Here is a 17566-nt window from a genome sequence, read left to right as displayed (position 1 = left end):
CTAGTCCACTGGTTCTAATCCCAGTTCTGGCAACTTTCACTCCCTACACTTTAACTCTCACTCTCTTACCTTCCCCCAAGTATCCCAGGTACCCCAAGCATACACGTAAATACCATACCATCCAAGTTAGGAACTTATCTATATGTAGGTGGGGTGTGTGTGTGTGTGTGTGTACCATTGTGTGAATGATATACAAATTAGTGAACTGTGTATGTGTACTGAGTATTTGGGTATTGACAATTGATTTTTGTCTAATTTTTAGTGTGTGTGTATATGCTTTAAGTTGTGATAGATATGCATGTGCCTAGGCTGGTTTGGATGTGTCTGTGCCTGAGCTAGTAGTGTGTGTGTGTGTGTGTGTGTGTGTATGCACCTAGTTGATTTGTGTGTTTTGTATATATGCAATTGTCACACCCTCCTAACAGCACAATATTGAGATCCTGAGAGTTGGCCTGACCCCACAGGGCAACAAGGCAAGGGAGGCCTGAAAGACGGACTTCTGTAGTTCAGAGAGACTGAATTGTCCTAGAAGAGGAGGATTCCTATTTGCTGCTGGACCAAATAATCAAAATCCTTAACACTTCGAAATGACTGAGTTGGAGGGGAAACTGAGGTGGCAGATGCATTGTAATCTTGAACAAGGTAACTGCCCACAGAGTCCCAAAATGCCATTTTTGAAAATGAGGGTACCAGCTTCAACCTTAAATAGGAAACAGCTACCAACTCCCCATAATTATAGCTGAGGGATTGTTTTAACTGTCTGGCAAATACTCTAATGGGAGTAGATTAATTTATGTGAGCAATGCAGCACAGCTGAGCCTTTAACTCAGGATTGAGAAACCAGCTATAGCTCCTTCTGCTTCAAGAGTATATTAGCTTACCCCCTGCAATTAGACTTTTTACTAATAATCATTCAAAGAATAAAACCACCCACCATAATATCTTCTCTGCATGATCTCCCTAATGCATTTTTTTCCTGTTAATTTGGGAATATGAAACAATTCTTGTTATTTGCTATACAAGCCTTTATTTTAACATGCTTTTTGAGGGTACAAGAGCAACATTTTGAGAATCTGGTATGTTTACATAAATTCCATTTTTTTTCATCTGTTAACACTAAATTTGACTATACGTTTTTTTAGGACTCCCAACACTTTACTGCCTCATGCTTTTTAATACTTTTCTTCTGAATACTTACTCACTTCAAAATTTTATATAACTGGCTATTAAAGGGACACTGACAACTTAAAAAGAGATGCAAATAACTCTGCTGATATTACTAGTACCAATTAAGTGTATTAAAGGGGTTGTGACTGTGGGATCCCTGTCCTCCATAATAACCCCTTTGGGCACATCCAGACGAGTGCGCATGTGCCTACTGCAGCATCTCAAGCCAGTTTGAGTTGCCACAAGAGGCATGCTAAGAATGAAAAAATGTTTACCACACTGCATATTTGCAGCATGGGCTCAAAATTTGATTCCTGGATTTCCAAGTATCAGAAAAAAAACCATCAAGGAAAAAAACAACTCAGGGCATGGTTCTGAAGTGTGCCCTAAGGTAAGCCAGGTCTGGGTCCTCCAGAGATGCTCTGGCATCTAACCAGAGTGTCTCTATGGTGTTCCTGCTGCCCTAGCATGCTGCCTCAGCATGCAAAGCAAACAGAAGCAGGGCAAGGCTGTGGTGTGACCTAGCCCTGGGCACTGTTCCAGGTAAGTAGAAACTGGGGGTAAGGGGGTTGTGAGGTTTCTAGTGAGGGAGGATGTGGGGTGTGTGGGGAGCGGCAGGGGGTGTGGGGGATGTGGGATGTGTGGGTGGGTATGTGGGGAGCGGTGGAGGTGTGGGGATATGTGGGGAGTGTGGGTGGTTGTGAGATTTGTGTAGGGGTTTGAGGGAGGAGCTGCCACATCCCTGCCTCCCTACCCCCTGCAGTGCACAGCCCCCAGCACTGGCAGCAGCCAGCCAAACTGTGCCTGCTGCAGCTCTGCCTAACCCCTGATCTGTGCATGGAGAACAGGCCCAGTCTGCCCCTCCCTGCTAGTGCACCTTTGGATAGGACTGGGATGGCTCCTGCCACCATGTGCAGCTCAAATCCAAAGCTGCAAGCTAGCAGGGTGGGCCAGGGCAGGCCAGGCCAGGCCAGGCTCATTCTCCATGAGGGTCAGGCAGCAATGTGTAGATGCAGGGCTGTGCCTGCAAGTGGGCTATGGCCCTCATACCAGAACTAGGGGCTGTACACCACAGGGCATGAGTAGGGTGGTGGGCATGTGGAAGCCCCACCCTCCTCCTGCCAACCCCACACCCCCCACCTACTCATGTCTCCCACAATCTAACATGCCCCCACCCACCCACATCTACCTATACACTGCACATCCCCCTACACCCTTTCCCACACCCCTTCCACCATCCTCCTGAAAATCCCCCATCCCCCACCATCACACACCCCGTGTGCCCAGCTACCAGACAGAATGAAACCTGCTGGTAGGAGCTGTGGAGCTGAGGCCAGGAGGACAGGCTTCAACAGTTCAAAGCAGGTCATCAGACTGAGAACATCTTCCAGGAGATAGCTGCCCAGATAGCAGGGTGGGGGCACACATGGTAGCAGTGCCACACAGAGGTGCAGCCACAGCCCACTGGCAGCTGACCAGTGCATATAGCATACGATCCTTCTACAGTGTCCATGCCACAGCTCAGGCAGCCATGCAGTCCCCATCCAGGTCTAGCAGGTATACAGACATGGGGCTGTGGGTCCAAGAGGGCAGATGCTGTCGCAAGTGGCAGCAGGTCACAGCCAGGCAACAGAGTCTGCTGCCAGACTGCTGAAGTGTGTAGAGGGTACAGAGGCCATTCTAGATCACAGCTGCTGCAGCAGTCCAGCTGGCACAGGGGGCTAGTGTCCCTGTATGTCAACTGGCTGGGCCTCAGAAGCTCTTGAGAGCAAGTAGCTCTAAGCTGTTCACCAGGACCACTTTTTATGCTGCTGAGGCCATCATAGGTGCTGGCCCCAGCCTACAGCTCCCCCTGGCTGCAGATTGAAGAGGAGCTGAGCAGCGTCAGTTTGCCCCAAGTGGCACAATTTGTCCCACACCAAAGTGCATGTTGAGGCACATGTGCTGAGGCTAAAATCTCCAGCAGAAATTTGTGCTGTTCCTATTTGAGCTGCTGCAAGTGCATGTGCTTGTATGTATGGATGCACCCTTGGAAAAGTTATCATCCCCAAAGTAGAGCATACTCTGGGTGCTCTAACTTGTTCCTGGCAGCCAACTTGCGCAGCCAAGGATAACAGAGTTATAACAATGACCTACAGATTACTTTGCACACTTGGACTTTGGCTCATGCCACATTCTCCTCAACTGGAATTCAAGATCTGGTTCTTCATAGCTATGTATTTGAGACAGTATTATTTTTGCCTACCTTTTAAGTGTCCATTCCACATAGCAGCAAAAAGTCTTACTCTGTTCTATCTTCTTTCTGCTTCTTGGCCATTTTCTGTAATTTATTCCATCTATTGTTAGCATCAAGACAGTACATGAAAAGCAAGATTTGTCTGAACAGTTACCATGGTGATCCTTATAGCTGTGAGTTCTTACCTCAGTGAATCTGTAGAGCAGGAGAGATTGTACAACCTAGTTTTCCACAGAAGCAATTTGTATACTTGTAAATTACCCTTTCTCTTTCCATGCATATTGTTGAGGACAATCCCTACCAGTATTTTGGACCTCAATATTGTAGCTATGGGAAACAGATCATATACTCTTAGCCAAGAAATAGCCACTGGCACAGTCTGTTACCTCATTCTAGCATGCCATCATAAGACTAGCTAATTTTGGATGGAGAAGAATTGTTAACAGATCTACCTTGTATGCTATTTCTAAACTCATGCCACTATGTTAAATAACTCTTTACAGTCATACTCCCAATTTAAATAGCATTTAGGAACTTGAGGGACAGTTTTAGTGGACTTCATATGAGTCCAGGTGCTTGTTTTAACCCTTCCAGTGACATTTCAACAACTGATAATTCCTGGAATGTCTAGATTTTTTTAATTATTATCTTAAACAGGTGCAAAAGTTAAGGAAAATACCAAATATGCTTAATGTAAAACAATTCCAAATAATATCACAGAAGAGACAGTTGTATTTCTGAAAATTTAATGTTTAATGAGAAAAATGAACACCAAAACATAGTAAAAAAAATAAAAATAAAAATCACAGTAATTAATTTTCTCAGAGCAACAAAACTAATGGATGGTAGGTGGAACATGGATCATTTAATAGATTTCATAGACATTAGAACTGGAAGGGACCTTGCAAGATCATTGAGTCCAGCCCCCTGCCCAAGGAGCAGGAAGTTAGCTGGGGTCAGATCATCCCCAGCTAACGCAAGATAGGCATCCAAGTGTTTCTTAAAGGTATCCAGAGTAGGTGCTTGCACCACTTCTGGGGAGAGTCTATTCCAGACTCTGGAGACTTGGACGATAAAGAAGTTTTTCCTTCTGTCCAGTCTAAAATGCTCTTCCAGCAGTTTGTGACCATTAGACCTTGTCTTCCCTTGGGGTGTCCTGGTGAACAGATGTTCTCCCAGTTCCTGATGCACACCCCTTATAGACTGTCACCAAGTTTCCACTGAGCCTTTGCTTCTCTGGGCTGAAGAGTCCCATGCCTCTTAGCCTCTCTTCATAAATTGTCTTCTACAATTGTCTCACTCATCAGCAGTGATGTATCTGAGCTAATACCAGAGAGCTTCCCAGATTTTGGAACCCTCTTGATTATACATTCACTGGTAGTATCATACATTACATTGATATAATCTCAGCACCTGGTTGTGGTATATACTCATGCTAGACCTGCAGGGACAAAATGTTATACCTGCTGAACATTTGGTGTAGTTTAGCACTGGTCAGAGCAAAACTAGTTCCATGTAACAATGGCAAAAAGTTTCATTCTTGAACTACAGTGGATCAGACTCTGGACTAGACTCCCAGTGCAGGGTGGTGCAGGCACCTACCCTGGAGATCTTCAAAAGGAGACTGAACACACACCTTGCTGGGGTTATTTGATCCTAGCAGTCTTTCCTGTCCAGCGCAGGGGGGCTGGAATCGATGATCTCATGCAGTCCTTTCCAGCCCTAAACTTCTGTGAATCTATAGTGATGCACTGAAGGACATTCTCAGATTCTGTATATTTATTGCACCTTGGCTTCAGTATACATTGCCAAACTAATACCTATCCTGTGGATAAATAAAAGGACTTAACCTTCCTGGGCTATTAGAACAGAGTTTTTGGAAATGGTGACCTTTGCTTATTATAATGTTTTTTTTAATATACCATACATATTAAAGAAAAATGACCTACATGTATATGAACCAAAATATATATAAAAAATATATCAAATACTGAGTGTATGGGGTAGGGAAGTAAGTTTAGTTCATTTAAGTACCTAAGACTTGGAGGTCTACTAGTTCACTATTAATTAAAGGGACTGCATTGCTATTTTCTATTATATCTGGTAAATACCATTTGACCTACAGTATGAGTTTTATTAGATCACATTGTCTTAACATTGGAAGAATATCATGAAGGTCAAGTAGAGACATGTTTTATCAAAAAGGAGCACTGCATGGATTTAATGAAATGGTATTGACTTTTACCAAATGCATTTGAATGAAAAAAAACTAATACATCCATTAAGTTGCTGAAAAAATTGACCATATTGATTCCATCATGATCCAATTACTTCATTATTTCATACAGGTGGTTAGCCATGTTGGTCTGAAATCAGGCAGAAGTTAGGGTACCTCATTACATTTTGGTGTACAGGCTACAAGGAAGTTTCAATTATCACACAGCATAAATCTTTTCTTCATCTCCTTACACCCAACATTATCTATTTAACGAACTCTCCATGATGTTAATACAGTGGACTTGCTCCTCATTCTTTGACCATCCTGTTAATGTTTATTCCGGTTCATTCTTCTGCTCATCTTAGGACACTTCACTTCTGCATCTTTCCAGTCAGATCACATTATCCCCAACACACTCAAGACTCTGTCTCCTTTCTGCTCCGCTGATCTGGAAATTGTTTCTCTGTAACCTCTGTCATATTACCCTTTTCTGTTTTTTGACTCCCACTAGAAAAGTCTTTTACTTAGGTTTGTCTATGTTAAGTTGTCTGACTTCATAGTGTAATAATATTATATTTTTTAGACAAATACATAGCAAAACACATTCATAGCCTCCAAAAAACTACATTTGATTAAATATATTATTCAAATTGGTGTGAAATAGTGATATATACTTGAATGACATCAATCACTTCGATTGTAAGGATACTAGCTTGGTAGAAAATTCCACTTTTTTTTTATAGAAAATGTAGGTTTTCACATTAAAAAGAAGAAAAATATTCAGTAGTATTTACCTAGCAGGGAAGAAGTTCAATCTTCATATTTACCTCCCTCCTACCTAAGCAAGGAAGACTTAAAGCTCAAGGACTGTTTATTAAAGAGAAAAAAATGTGTGCTGCATTCGAGTCCTCATTCTCACATGTAGTTTTTAAGTCTTCACACATGACTGTAGTTTGTCTTTATCAATAAAAAGATCATCAGCTTTCTTCCAAATCTGTAGCTAAGAACCACAGTTAATAATGTCTGGCCTTTCCCACTTGCATTTTTACTCCAACCTCTTGGGAAATAATGGGTTTTTTAAAATTGTTAGCAAAATTGTGTACAACATTTTCCTCTCTCAATAAGTAATGGCAAAACGTGAAATGCAAACAAAGTGACAGCAATAATAATGTGATTTATCTATCAGTGGCAGTTTTAAGTGCTTCACATACAATACTAAAATTGATTATGAATTTGTACATGTACTTTAAATTGAATATGGGATGCAGAGTTTTTCCCTTCCTGGACATGAATTTAAATCTGGGCTAGATTGTTAGTAATTTGAATTAGTGTCTATGGTGAGTGTTGAGTACCATAATTAAAATAAACAGATGGTTTCAATACATCAGCAGCAGATAGGTGGCTTTTCCGTGTTAGGATAAAAGCATCATCATGACTAGACTTCTGTTATGCAGAAGTTATGGCTTAATTGGGAGACTGATATTGAACTACCTCAACAGGTGTCTTCTTTCAACTGAAAGCTGACACAAGCTGGCTTAGTAGAAGCTCCCGTTGTCACTACCTGTGTTATAGCTGCTGTTTGTCATGGTCTCCTGTGAAGGTGTACTGTAGTAACTGTAGAAACACTAGTAGTGCAGTTATTGGTATTGTCTCACTTTGCTCTGAATAGTCTAGGTAACACCACAGATGGCTGCTGGCGCCACATCTAGTCTTGGAGCTCTCAACCAGTTCTACCAGTTGTACAGTTCAAAAAGCAACAATAATGAAAAATCTGCAGGGGAGATACCTGGTGTACACATGGTATAGCATCACTCAGACTTTTCTATTTAAAAAATGGACCACAGAAGTTATACTTATCATGTGTTAAAGTGTGCAGAAAGTGCTCTGAAGCCATAACTAAACTGATGTTCATGGAACACAGAGGCCTTAAAAAATGGCAGATCCCACTCTAAATCAAATCTGGATATATAAGGTATCAGACTATATATATGAGGTAAAGTGCTTTAGGTTAAAGATCTTTATTGAATGTCCGTACCACATCAAAAGACATTATTTCTCAGACCATAAAGATAAATTTGTCTGATTTTAATGACCAAATTTGTATCTGGACCTCTTGAAAGAAATTTTCTTACCTGGAATTCACTGGGGGAACCCACAAAATACGCTGCATGTACAGATTGCAAAAACAATTGGAAATATGCAGATAACTGTTCATTCTCTTCACAAAAATTTCATGAAACCCAGAGATTTGACGTGGTCAGGTGGCCTACCTTTGGCACCCAAATTTGCCTGTGTTGACTTCTCTGTGTGACAGATGAAGTCAGAGGACAAAACTAATCCCTTGCTTAGTAGATTAAAATATTTTGCCTCCCATGCAACTGATCTTGGGCCACAAGGCAGCCAGCCCATTCTGGCTGCTCAGTGGAGGAATAATTTCAGCCACAGAAAATTGTTACTATTGCTCTCTCTAATAATGTCCTGGGTGGTACTCTCTCCGAGAGGACTTGGGATCACGAAAAAAGTTGCTTACCTCACAAAGTGAATTGCCTAAATAGTTTAAATTGCGGGGGGGGGGAGGGTTGTTTGTTTTTTTCCTGGTGGGCATCAATAAACGATAATCATGGTGTGGGAGGGGGGGTGGATATGACACCTCAAAGATTAATCTCCCGAGGTCCCTTCCAGCCCTAGTGTCTATGAAATCTATGAAAATTAATAAACAAGATAAATATACATTAAATGAAAATAGAGACTTGGCAATTCTGGCAAAACACTGCCTTTAACTTTCACTGAGAGCTGCTGTTAAAATGGTTAGTAAAGATAACAGAGATTTCCACATAATTAGTCAGTATCTAAAAAAAACCCCACACAATCTCTCTCTCTCTCTCACACACACACACACACACACACACACACCCTCTATTTACACTAACCAAGATATATTTTCAACGAAACATCACAAAAATTCAAAGAAAAATTAAAGGTTATTTCATTTGGAAGTGTGAGTGAAGTCTAGCATAATGGCTGACAAGCCCTAAAGGTAATGCTGTTGGGATGGACTATTTTGAAAAGCACAGTTCCAGCTGTTTAGAAGTCACTCAGGTTTTAGTCAGCACTCAAAACTTCATGCAGAAAGATATTCTTTATTCATAGTCAAAGGCAGAGCAATTTAACTAACTTGTATCCATCCTAGATCATGCAAATGTAATTATACTGTAACAACTATACAATTTTCTCAAGCAGCAGCTCTCCCACCCCATTTAAACTAACTAAATGGTATATTTGTCCTTACCCAAAGACAGTGATTCTCAACTAGGGTGCTGGGGTACCCTGGGGTTCCTCTAGATCCTTTGAAGGGTGCTGGAAGCGTAAGTAGATAAGTCAGGCGATTAGCTCATCCTTTCTTGGCTGTCCCCCTGCCCCTGCTTCCTGGCCCCTCTGCAAGGAGGTACGCAGTGTAATAAGTTAGTTTTTAAAATAGGGTGTCAATTCACAGAAGTTATGGAGGGGTGTCTGGTTTAATAAGGGGTGCTTGAGCCTAAAAACATTGAGAACCACTGTCCTAAGACAAGTGATAGTGTCTTAGAAATATTATTTTGGTCAATAGTTAAGGAGTAATTCAAGGAAAATAAAGGCCAAAAAAAATAAACTTGTTGAAATTATTTGTACATGTATCAGTACTAAGAATAAATATTTTAAAGTAGAGATTCCATGGTGAGAAAGCTGAAATAGACTTGGTAATAGAGGACACCTAGTGGCCATTAGTGATAATTGTGCATGTCTATAAAATTGTCAATGCTATTAGTCTGTATTTGCAAGTTTATAATAGACTCGGCTGTTAATTGTCTTCCAACTCATTCCGTGTTTTGCTGTGTCAAATAAATAATTGCTATTTCAAGTAACTCTAAATCTGTGTAACAAATGGACCCAAAAATAAGCTGGTTTTTAAGGGAAAGTGTGTTTAGTTCATGCAAGTTTTCAAAATTTTAGAATTCTCTCTTTGCTAGCTTTAGTAAGATTTACGTTCTCCTTATATATTTGTCTTCAAGATGTGCCGTCAGCTCCATTTCAGGTTCAGCATCTGATACCAGTTATTTTTCTTCATGAGACCTGAAGTCCTATTATCTCTCTACACATAATTCACTGCCAAAGAAAATGAAACAATATTTTTAAGAGAACTGAATAACTCTGTAACCTTTAACAGCATGTGCAGCTACATAAAGACAATGTTATAACTAATCAAAACTCATGCCTCAGGCAGAGAGACTAATGCAGGGAGAGCAATGAAGAAAATGAAACAATGAGACCTTTAAAACAATTTAATAAGGTAAATTGGCCTTTTTCAGATGTATTTTGGGATTGTGAAGGAATCATCACTTGCATAACTACGCTATTTCCCCATCTCATAATTAATTCTATCAAAATGTTTTTCACTTTCATCTGAAACAGTTCTCTCATATTGATCACTGTCCTAGTGAAGGAACAACACTGTGTAATTATTAGTCCAAACCATGAGTGACACGACAGTGGGTATATCTGCACATGCACTTTAATGCACATTAAAGCATCACAAAAAATATCATGCTCTTTATATAATGTGCATTAAAATAGGATAATGCCCCTTTTTCTAGTACTTCACAATGGATTTACTAGTTTTAATGAACATTACATTACCTAAAGCATATTAATGAACATGTAGAAGTACCTGCTAACACTGATGTTTTGAGTTCTAATCCCAATCCAAATTACTGTCCTCTCTTTTAAAATCAAAACTTGTAGATATTGAACCATGAAGAGGGAAAAACATAAGCATTATCAAGTTTAGCTCAGATATTCCTAAAACAGTATTTGAGGCTAAGTGAAGCTTTGGACCCTGATTCAACTTGGTGGAGATTTGGTCCAATATGGTGGCCAAATCTCCAAATCCGAATTGAATCAGAGGACCCTTTAATCTCTCTGAATCAAAACAGAACCCTCTGAATTGATTCAGAGAGAGTTGGAAAGATTCCAAGATTCTCAAAGAGACAGTTTTAATGTTTTTTTTACATACATCTAGGTAGCAGGGGCTCATGAATGCTGAGATCCTGGGGTGCATGGAGTGTCCCATGGAAGCACAGAGGGCTGCCAGCACACTTGGCAGCAGACCCAGAAGTGGACCAGAAGCACTTGTGGTCCACTTCTGGGTCCGCTAGGGAGTGCATGGAGGGGGGGGGGGCTGCACCCTGGCTTGCTGACTGGTGCCTCCTGGGTCGGGGGGCACCTGGGGTCCCCCTGTGGGCAATTGCCAAGCCAGGGAGATGCGGGGGAGGGTTGACTTCTGGTCCACTTTCATGTCTGCTGGGGAGTGTACCTAACCTCTCTTTATACATGTTAAGATACTAGCATATTTCCATGTTGCGTACAAGCAAAAATATACTTAAGCCAGCAATAATCTAAATCACACAGGGAATTTTGCTGTTGAAAATATAGGCAATTATTTACATACCCAAGTGGTAAAGTTCAAAACTGCATTCCTCTACTTACCTAGCACCTCATCCTGTTGGACTTGAAAATTCACTATGTTCCTAGAGCTCCAAGAATTTCTCTAGTCTTGGCAGTGTTGACTAGCTCAGCATCTATTTATCTTTTAAGCCTAATTGGGATCCAAGATCTAGAGAGGACGTCTAGTAGAAACACTGAGCAGAATGTATTAAGTAATCTAAATTTATTGTACAAAACATTTAACATAGCTGTTATTAAAAGCATCTGTATTTTGCACTATGCCTTTGAGACATGATCACCACACTGATTATGTTAAGTAAGACAGCACACAGGACAACTCAAGAATGTGAGAATAGAGATTAACTATGGGGTGGGACACTATTTGAAAAGATATTTTAGGGAAGGGGTTTTGCAAATGAGAGCAGAAATATTTTAAAACATTCAAATTGCAATTTTACCTACAAGGATTAATTAATAGCTATGCATCTGATGAGCGTCTCAGAAGTAGTCCCATTGATTTCAGTAAAGTTGCTTGTATTAGTAAGGATTATTCACTTAGGTAAAGTTATAGTATCTGGCTATATTAATATACTGTTTGAACAAGGGGAATTGATTGAGAATAAGAGGTCCAGCTCCAGTTACTGGAGACATTCAAAAAATTGCTCATCAACTTGAATAGACAGAGACCCAAAGTAATGAGCAACTAGCTTTACACCTCAAATATTAGATAAATATCCTTTTTAATCTAGCTCCAGGAAAAGGTTTTTGATGAAGAAATTAAATTAAAAATTAAAATGATCAGACGGCAGGAAAACAGACCTTATGATGAGAGGCTGAGAGCAATGGGGCTATTCAGCCTGGAAAAGCGCAGGCTCAGAGGTGATCTGATGGCCACCTATAAGTTTATCAGGGGTGCTCATCAGGATCTGGGGGAATGACTGTTCATCAGAGCCCCAAGGGATGACAAGATCAAATGGTCACAAACTCCACTGTGACCATTTCAGGCTGGACATAAGAAAGAACTTCTTCATTGTCCAAGCCCCCAAGGTTTGGAACAGACTGCCACCTGAGGCGGTTCAAGAGTCCACTTTAAACGCCTTCATGACACATTTGCATGCTTATCTTGCTGGGCTCCTATGATCCCTGCTGACTTCCTGCACCTGGGGCAGGGGGCTGGACTTGATGATTCTCCAGGGTCCCCTCCAGCCCTAATGTTTATGAAATCTATGAATCAATATTTTTTCTTCCTTCTCAAAAGGAAGAGCTGCTACCTGATAAAAGTATAATAATTAGCCTCTACAAAGAACATAGAGCTTTTGTTTGCACCATTACATTGCATATGCCAAGAATTTATGGTCTCAGAGACTTAAAACAAATAAACAACCTCCCCTTCCCCTACAAAACCATGACAACCACTACCACAACCCTAGTAAACTGCTTTAAACTGATGGAAAATTCTCTTGAAAAATCTCAATTCTAGTCCTTCCCTGAGCTAATCTCAGATTTGGGATAGGGACAGACATTAAAAAAGCCTGAATGTAAATTGATTCAATCTTTGAAGGTTAGTTTAACCTGCCTAGGCTGAATCAGTTTGTAACCACACGGACATCTCCCCTGAATTGAAAAAATGCAGGCATATGCCTGCAGGGCTCAGGCTAGAAGCTGGGGGTCCTAAAGCAGCCTTCCCTACCCTTCCACAGTGCTGAGCTAAGAGTGGCATGGCCAGGCTCTGGCAGGACACTCTGATTAGGGAGGGGTCCCCTCCCCCCCTGCTTGCTGGTCTGCTGGGATTTACACAGCTTTTATCTACACGGCAGGGAGTTACACAGGGAGAATTTATCAGACCATAAGCAAAACGAAAAGATCTCTCGTTAGTTCAAACTCTTCATAACCAACTTTTTTCCAAGGAGGGACATTACCTGTTGATTAGCTCCAAAGAGCCCTAAGTCAACAGTGTCCTGTCTACCTTTGTTACATCTCCCACAGCCTGGACCAGACCATAGCCAGCATGTGGTATGCTAGCTAATGCTGAGAGGTGACTATCCAAGGTAGAAGGGAGTGGGGAATCCCTGCTGAAGCAGGGGGTGGGGGTAGGGGTAGGGAGCAGGAGGAAGCTAGGCAGATGCCCTGTACCTGCTGTCTCTGCTGGTGATGCAGCCAGGGAGCAGAAAGGAGGGGCCAGCCCTGCTGGTCTGGAGCAGACAGCAAAGCCCCACCCAGCATTGCAAAGCATCTGGGATGCCGGAGGATTCTGATTTAACTAAACCAGAAAGGGATCTGGGACTGATATTGCATAAATCAGCTTGACCCAAATCAGTTAAGTCAGATACTACATTCAACCAGGTTTCTCTCAAAATGATTTCAGCTATTTTCAAACTGGTTTATGTGCACTGAACATCTGTTCCTTTACAGGTTTAAACCAGTTTCTGATCACTTAAACCGGTTTGTGTGTAATGTCTGTCCCTGGCCCTGTGGTCAGGTTCTAGCCTCTATTAAAAGTGAACAAAACTGATAATCAATGTCTTAGTGACTGGTCTTACTCTAGTTACTTCCAGAGACCTATCAGAAATAGTTTGAAATCTTACCAGAAAGGTAAAGAATTAAATGAGTGTTAAGCATGACCTAGCATATAACTATTAATCCTAAATGACCAAAAATTTATATGTGTTTAAGCAAATGAATAGAGCCATGAACTAGTCAGTAGTTAAGTATATACTTATGGATTTTCTGTATTCAGCTCTGTAAGGTAGCCTCAGAAGTATTACATTGTCCTTTGAACATGCTTCAGGAAAGCTCATATTTCTGTTACCTTGACTGTATTGTAGTTCTGTGTTCACATTTAATCTCTCCTATTGCAAACTTAATTAAGACTATTTTACTGGTTAAGAATTAGTACTGTACAGTTACCAGCAACCACAGAGGATTCAATTCTGCAGTATCTTTGTAGAACACTTATAATAAAGAGCATTGCATATATTAAACTCTCCAACAGGGAAGCTATTTCAAATTTCTCTCCTTTTAGTTTAAATGGAGCAAATAAGTTTTCTTTTATTCCAGCATGATCAGTCAGTTCTCAGAAGCCACAGCATCATATCTGACCAAAATCAAAGGCAACCTTTTTTTCTTTACTTTCCAAAGAAAAGCCCAGTTGAGTGCCACCTGTATCTCCTTTATACAGAACCAGCATTAGCTGATTAGTTAATTAGTCAACTAGACTCCACTAGAGCAGAAGGAATGGTGCATTCCTATACTATATTGCCAATTTTATTATTTTTTAACATTTTAGCTTGAAGCCATGACCCAGACACGCAAACAATGGAATTAATGGTGTCCACATTATTATTCTATAATACGGATTTATTTCCAATTGTAATTATGATGCAGTCACAGTCACAGTTTATAACATAATGGAAACATTGCCTAAAGTTCTAAGCATTCTGATTAAATGTTATATAATTTGTTCATTATGGTATCACTGATTCTAGCCACAATAATTTAGTGATAATTAAAATAGTTTGCATGAAAATCAAACAATTACCTCTGGGAGAAGATGTAAACCTATAATAATCCATTCGATTATGTTTCAGAAGTGCTTTGATATAAAAGTCTTTCAAGTACTTTAAAATCAAGATACTTGCACTCATTAGAGTTCAGAATTATGGGACTTCAGACAGCATACAAAAAGCAGTCAAAGTTGTCTGTACCGATCTTTGAAAGACTTAAATGGATTAGTTGCAGGCCCTGATTGTGTAAATACATGCACATATAATTTATGCAGTCTGTGTAGTCCTATTCTCATGGCACATAAAGTTAGTACCTCTGTTTGAATGAGTACCTCTGTAAGTGACTGGCCAGTGACAATACAGCTGTCATTCTTTTTTTAGACATTTCAGAAATGTACTGCTAAACAGATCTAGGAAAAAAAACTTTTCGAATTTTTTTTTAGTTCATTTTACCTCTTTTTTAAATCTCTGCAAGAATTTGCTTACAGGTGGATTTGTCATGCTCTTAAATGCATTCAGTATTAACAATTATTTGACATACTAGGAACAATTCTTGATTTAAGATAGTTTACAAGCAATTTCTTACAAAAATTCCAAATTTGCTGTGCTACTTTGGTATGTCTGGGCATGTAAGCCATACCATAAAGCATTTATATTTCTGTTCTAGAGGCACATAATTCCTAGAACAAATTTTCCACCATGAATACATGCCTTTGTGAAATCAGGATTCTCTTTCTGTGAATTTTTAACAATACACTGTATCCTTGGTTGTCTGAAGCCCTTTGGAAAAAAAACACCAAAAAAAAAAATTGAGTAACAAAAGTTATAGGAATAAATAAAACTTTAGCTTCTTTAGAGAAATTATGCATGTTTACACATGATGCATTGTATAAAACCATAACAATTTAACAGCACACATATTAAATACAATAAAACTTAAAGGAGAACAATCTTATATAACACCAGCACTTACAGGTTACTATATCAAATATAAGTGGAGATGCATATAAATCAAATGTAACTTAAAGAAGAAACAGTTTGTCATACAATATCAACAGTTACACAGTTTGGATAAATTTTATTTACATAAATTATCTTCACAAGTGCATCTGCCAAGAATTCCCTCATCTGTTTACTTAAGAGAAGTAAAAATGAAACTGAAATTTAAAACAATGTTCTAAAATTCTAGCAAATATTTTTAATGTGACTTGGGGTTTTTTTGCTTGTTTCCTGGAAACTATGATGAGCCAGCACAGATAGAAAAGCTCACATGACCTTACCAAGCTCACAGATAGAAAAGCTCAATGCTGTACCAAGATCCTCAACCTGTCTCTAGACAACTTAGCATGGGTACTAGAAGCAGTAGAGCAGAATTAGAGCTGTACTTCAACTGGATTGAACTGGAAAAAAATCAAAAAAGCAGTTTCAAGTTGATACAAAATGTTTCATTCAACCCAAATGATTTCCTTTTCAGCTTATTTACCCTCTCCCTTTTTTTTTTTTTTACCTTTTTGTTTTTAAAATTTCAGTTAATTTTGAAATTAAATAACTGGTTTAAAATGAAAAGTAAAAGTATTTCATTTGGAAAATATAAAAACAAAATTTTTAACTTTTCCAAATTTACTTCCCTTTTTTCGTCCAAAACTGTTTATAGAACTTACCCCAAATGAGCATATAGATTCTTTTCCCCTGAAACAAGTTTTCATTTAACTCCAATTCTGGTCGTGGCTGTAGAGTTATCTGATAAAAGCTTTTTATAAGATGTAGCTCCAAACTGGGATAACTTCTCTGTCCCTTCACTGCTCTGAGGAAATATCAGACCATTGTATGGTCTATTACAAAGACATAAAGGTACAACTGTCAATTGCAAGACAATTCAGGGATTCATGAATAAAAAGCTGATTACAAGTCAAGCTGTTTAAAAAAATACAGAATTATCACAGTGTTAAACCTTTGAATATTTTTGTGAAACAAGAGATGCCACCCTAGAATACCCCATTAGGATGTGTAAGGGCTAACTTCAAGTCACTGCTCTGCCTAGTTCAGACCACCAAGGTTATACCACCTCTGTGACAAGTGCAGGGCTGCTGTTGAGATGCATGTACTCATTTATTTCCACTCTGCTCATACGAAATCCTAGAAATGTAGCAGAGACACCCCAAAGTGTCCATAAGCCCATACCTAGAACCACCCCAAGGCTCTGTTTTAAGTGAGTTTATTGACATGAGTTGTAGGCTCAAGAGCTGAGGTCTCTAAGGCAACTACATTGCCTCATTCTGCATTTGGCACATGCCAAGTAGGAGAAAGTGGGAAAAGTATACTTCTGAGTCATGGGCCCACAGTTGACACAAAGGCAATGTAGATAAGGCTGGAGTGCCAGGCCTGCTCTGTCTGATGCAGTAGATAATTAAATATCTCCCTAAGGGAATCTGGATTTAAGACCTGGCTCCAAATCTGGCAGTGGCTTAAACCTGGATCTCCTACAAGTAGTTGAGTGATGACCCTCTCTTCTCCTTTCCTTTTTGATGCTGGAAGGTGCCAGTTCCTGCACTCAAAGCAGAGGATGCAATTAGGTCTGCCTGCAGAATGCAAATGGAGTCAGCTATTTGTGTCCTCCCCTGCCTTGTGTTCTCAACAGCTACACAGTCTGGCTGTAAGTTTATACGCATTTCTGTAAAGTAAACATGTTACTGACAGCTGCTTAGACTGAAATGTAGAAAGCAAATTATGAATAGGCCATGCTAATTACTGAACTTGGTCACAGTGGCCTTCCACAAACAGTACTGAACTGACTTGACAGGCTAATGACTTCAATGTAGCATCCAATAATAAAAAGACATAAAAGCAATTCAGACACTAATTTGTATACATTTCATATGTTTATCTTTTGTTTAAATAAGCAAAGCTGATCTGCTAATCATTATCGTGAACTGCTTTATTCTGCCTTTTTCTTCAGGGGCTCAT

At 39.8% G+C, this 17566-nt stretch overlaps 1 long non-coding RNA gene across 1 annotated transcript in view; it reads right to left on the bottom strand.

The window, feature by feature from the left end:
* Positions 1-5622: 5622 nt before the first annotated feature.
* The window catches only part of LOC149862997 (uncharacterized), a 63421-nt gene continuing 51477 nt past the window's right edge, over positions 5623-17566 (bottom strand). Inside the window, exon 3 of the long non-coding RNA XR_016443093.1 lies at positions 5623-16434. This is a non-coding gene — a long non-coding RNA (uncharacterized LOC149862997). The remainder of the gene's footprint in view (positions 16435-17566) is intronic.

The sequence above is a fragment of the Crocodylus siamensis genome, chromosome 6 (genome assembly GCF_052110815.1).
Source record: "Crocodylus siamensis isolate JL-2025a chromosome 6, ASM5211081v1, whole genome shotgun sequence".
Lineage (NCBI taxonomy): Eukaryota > Metazoa > Chordata > Crocodylia > Crocodylidae > Crocodylus > Crocodylus siamensis.
Note: the sequence above shows the minus strand (reverse complement) of the source record. Positions and strands in the feature narration are given on the sequence as shown.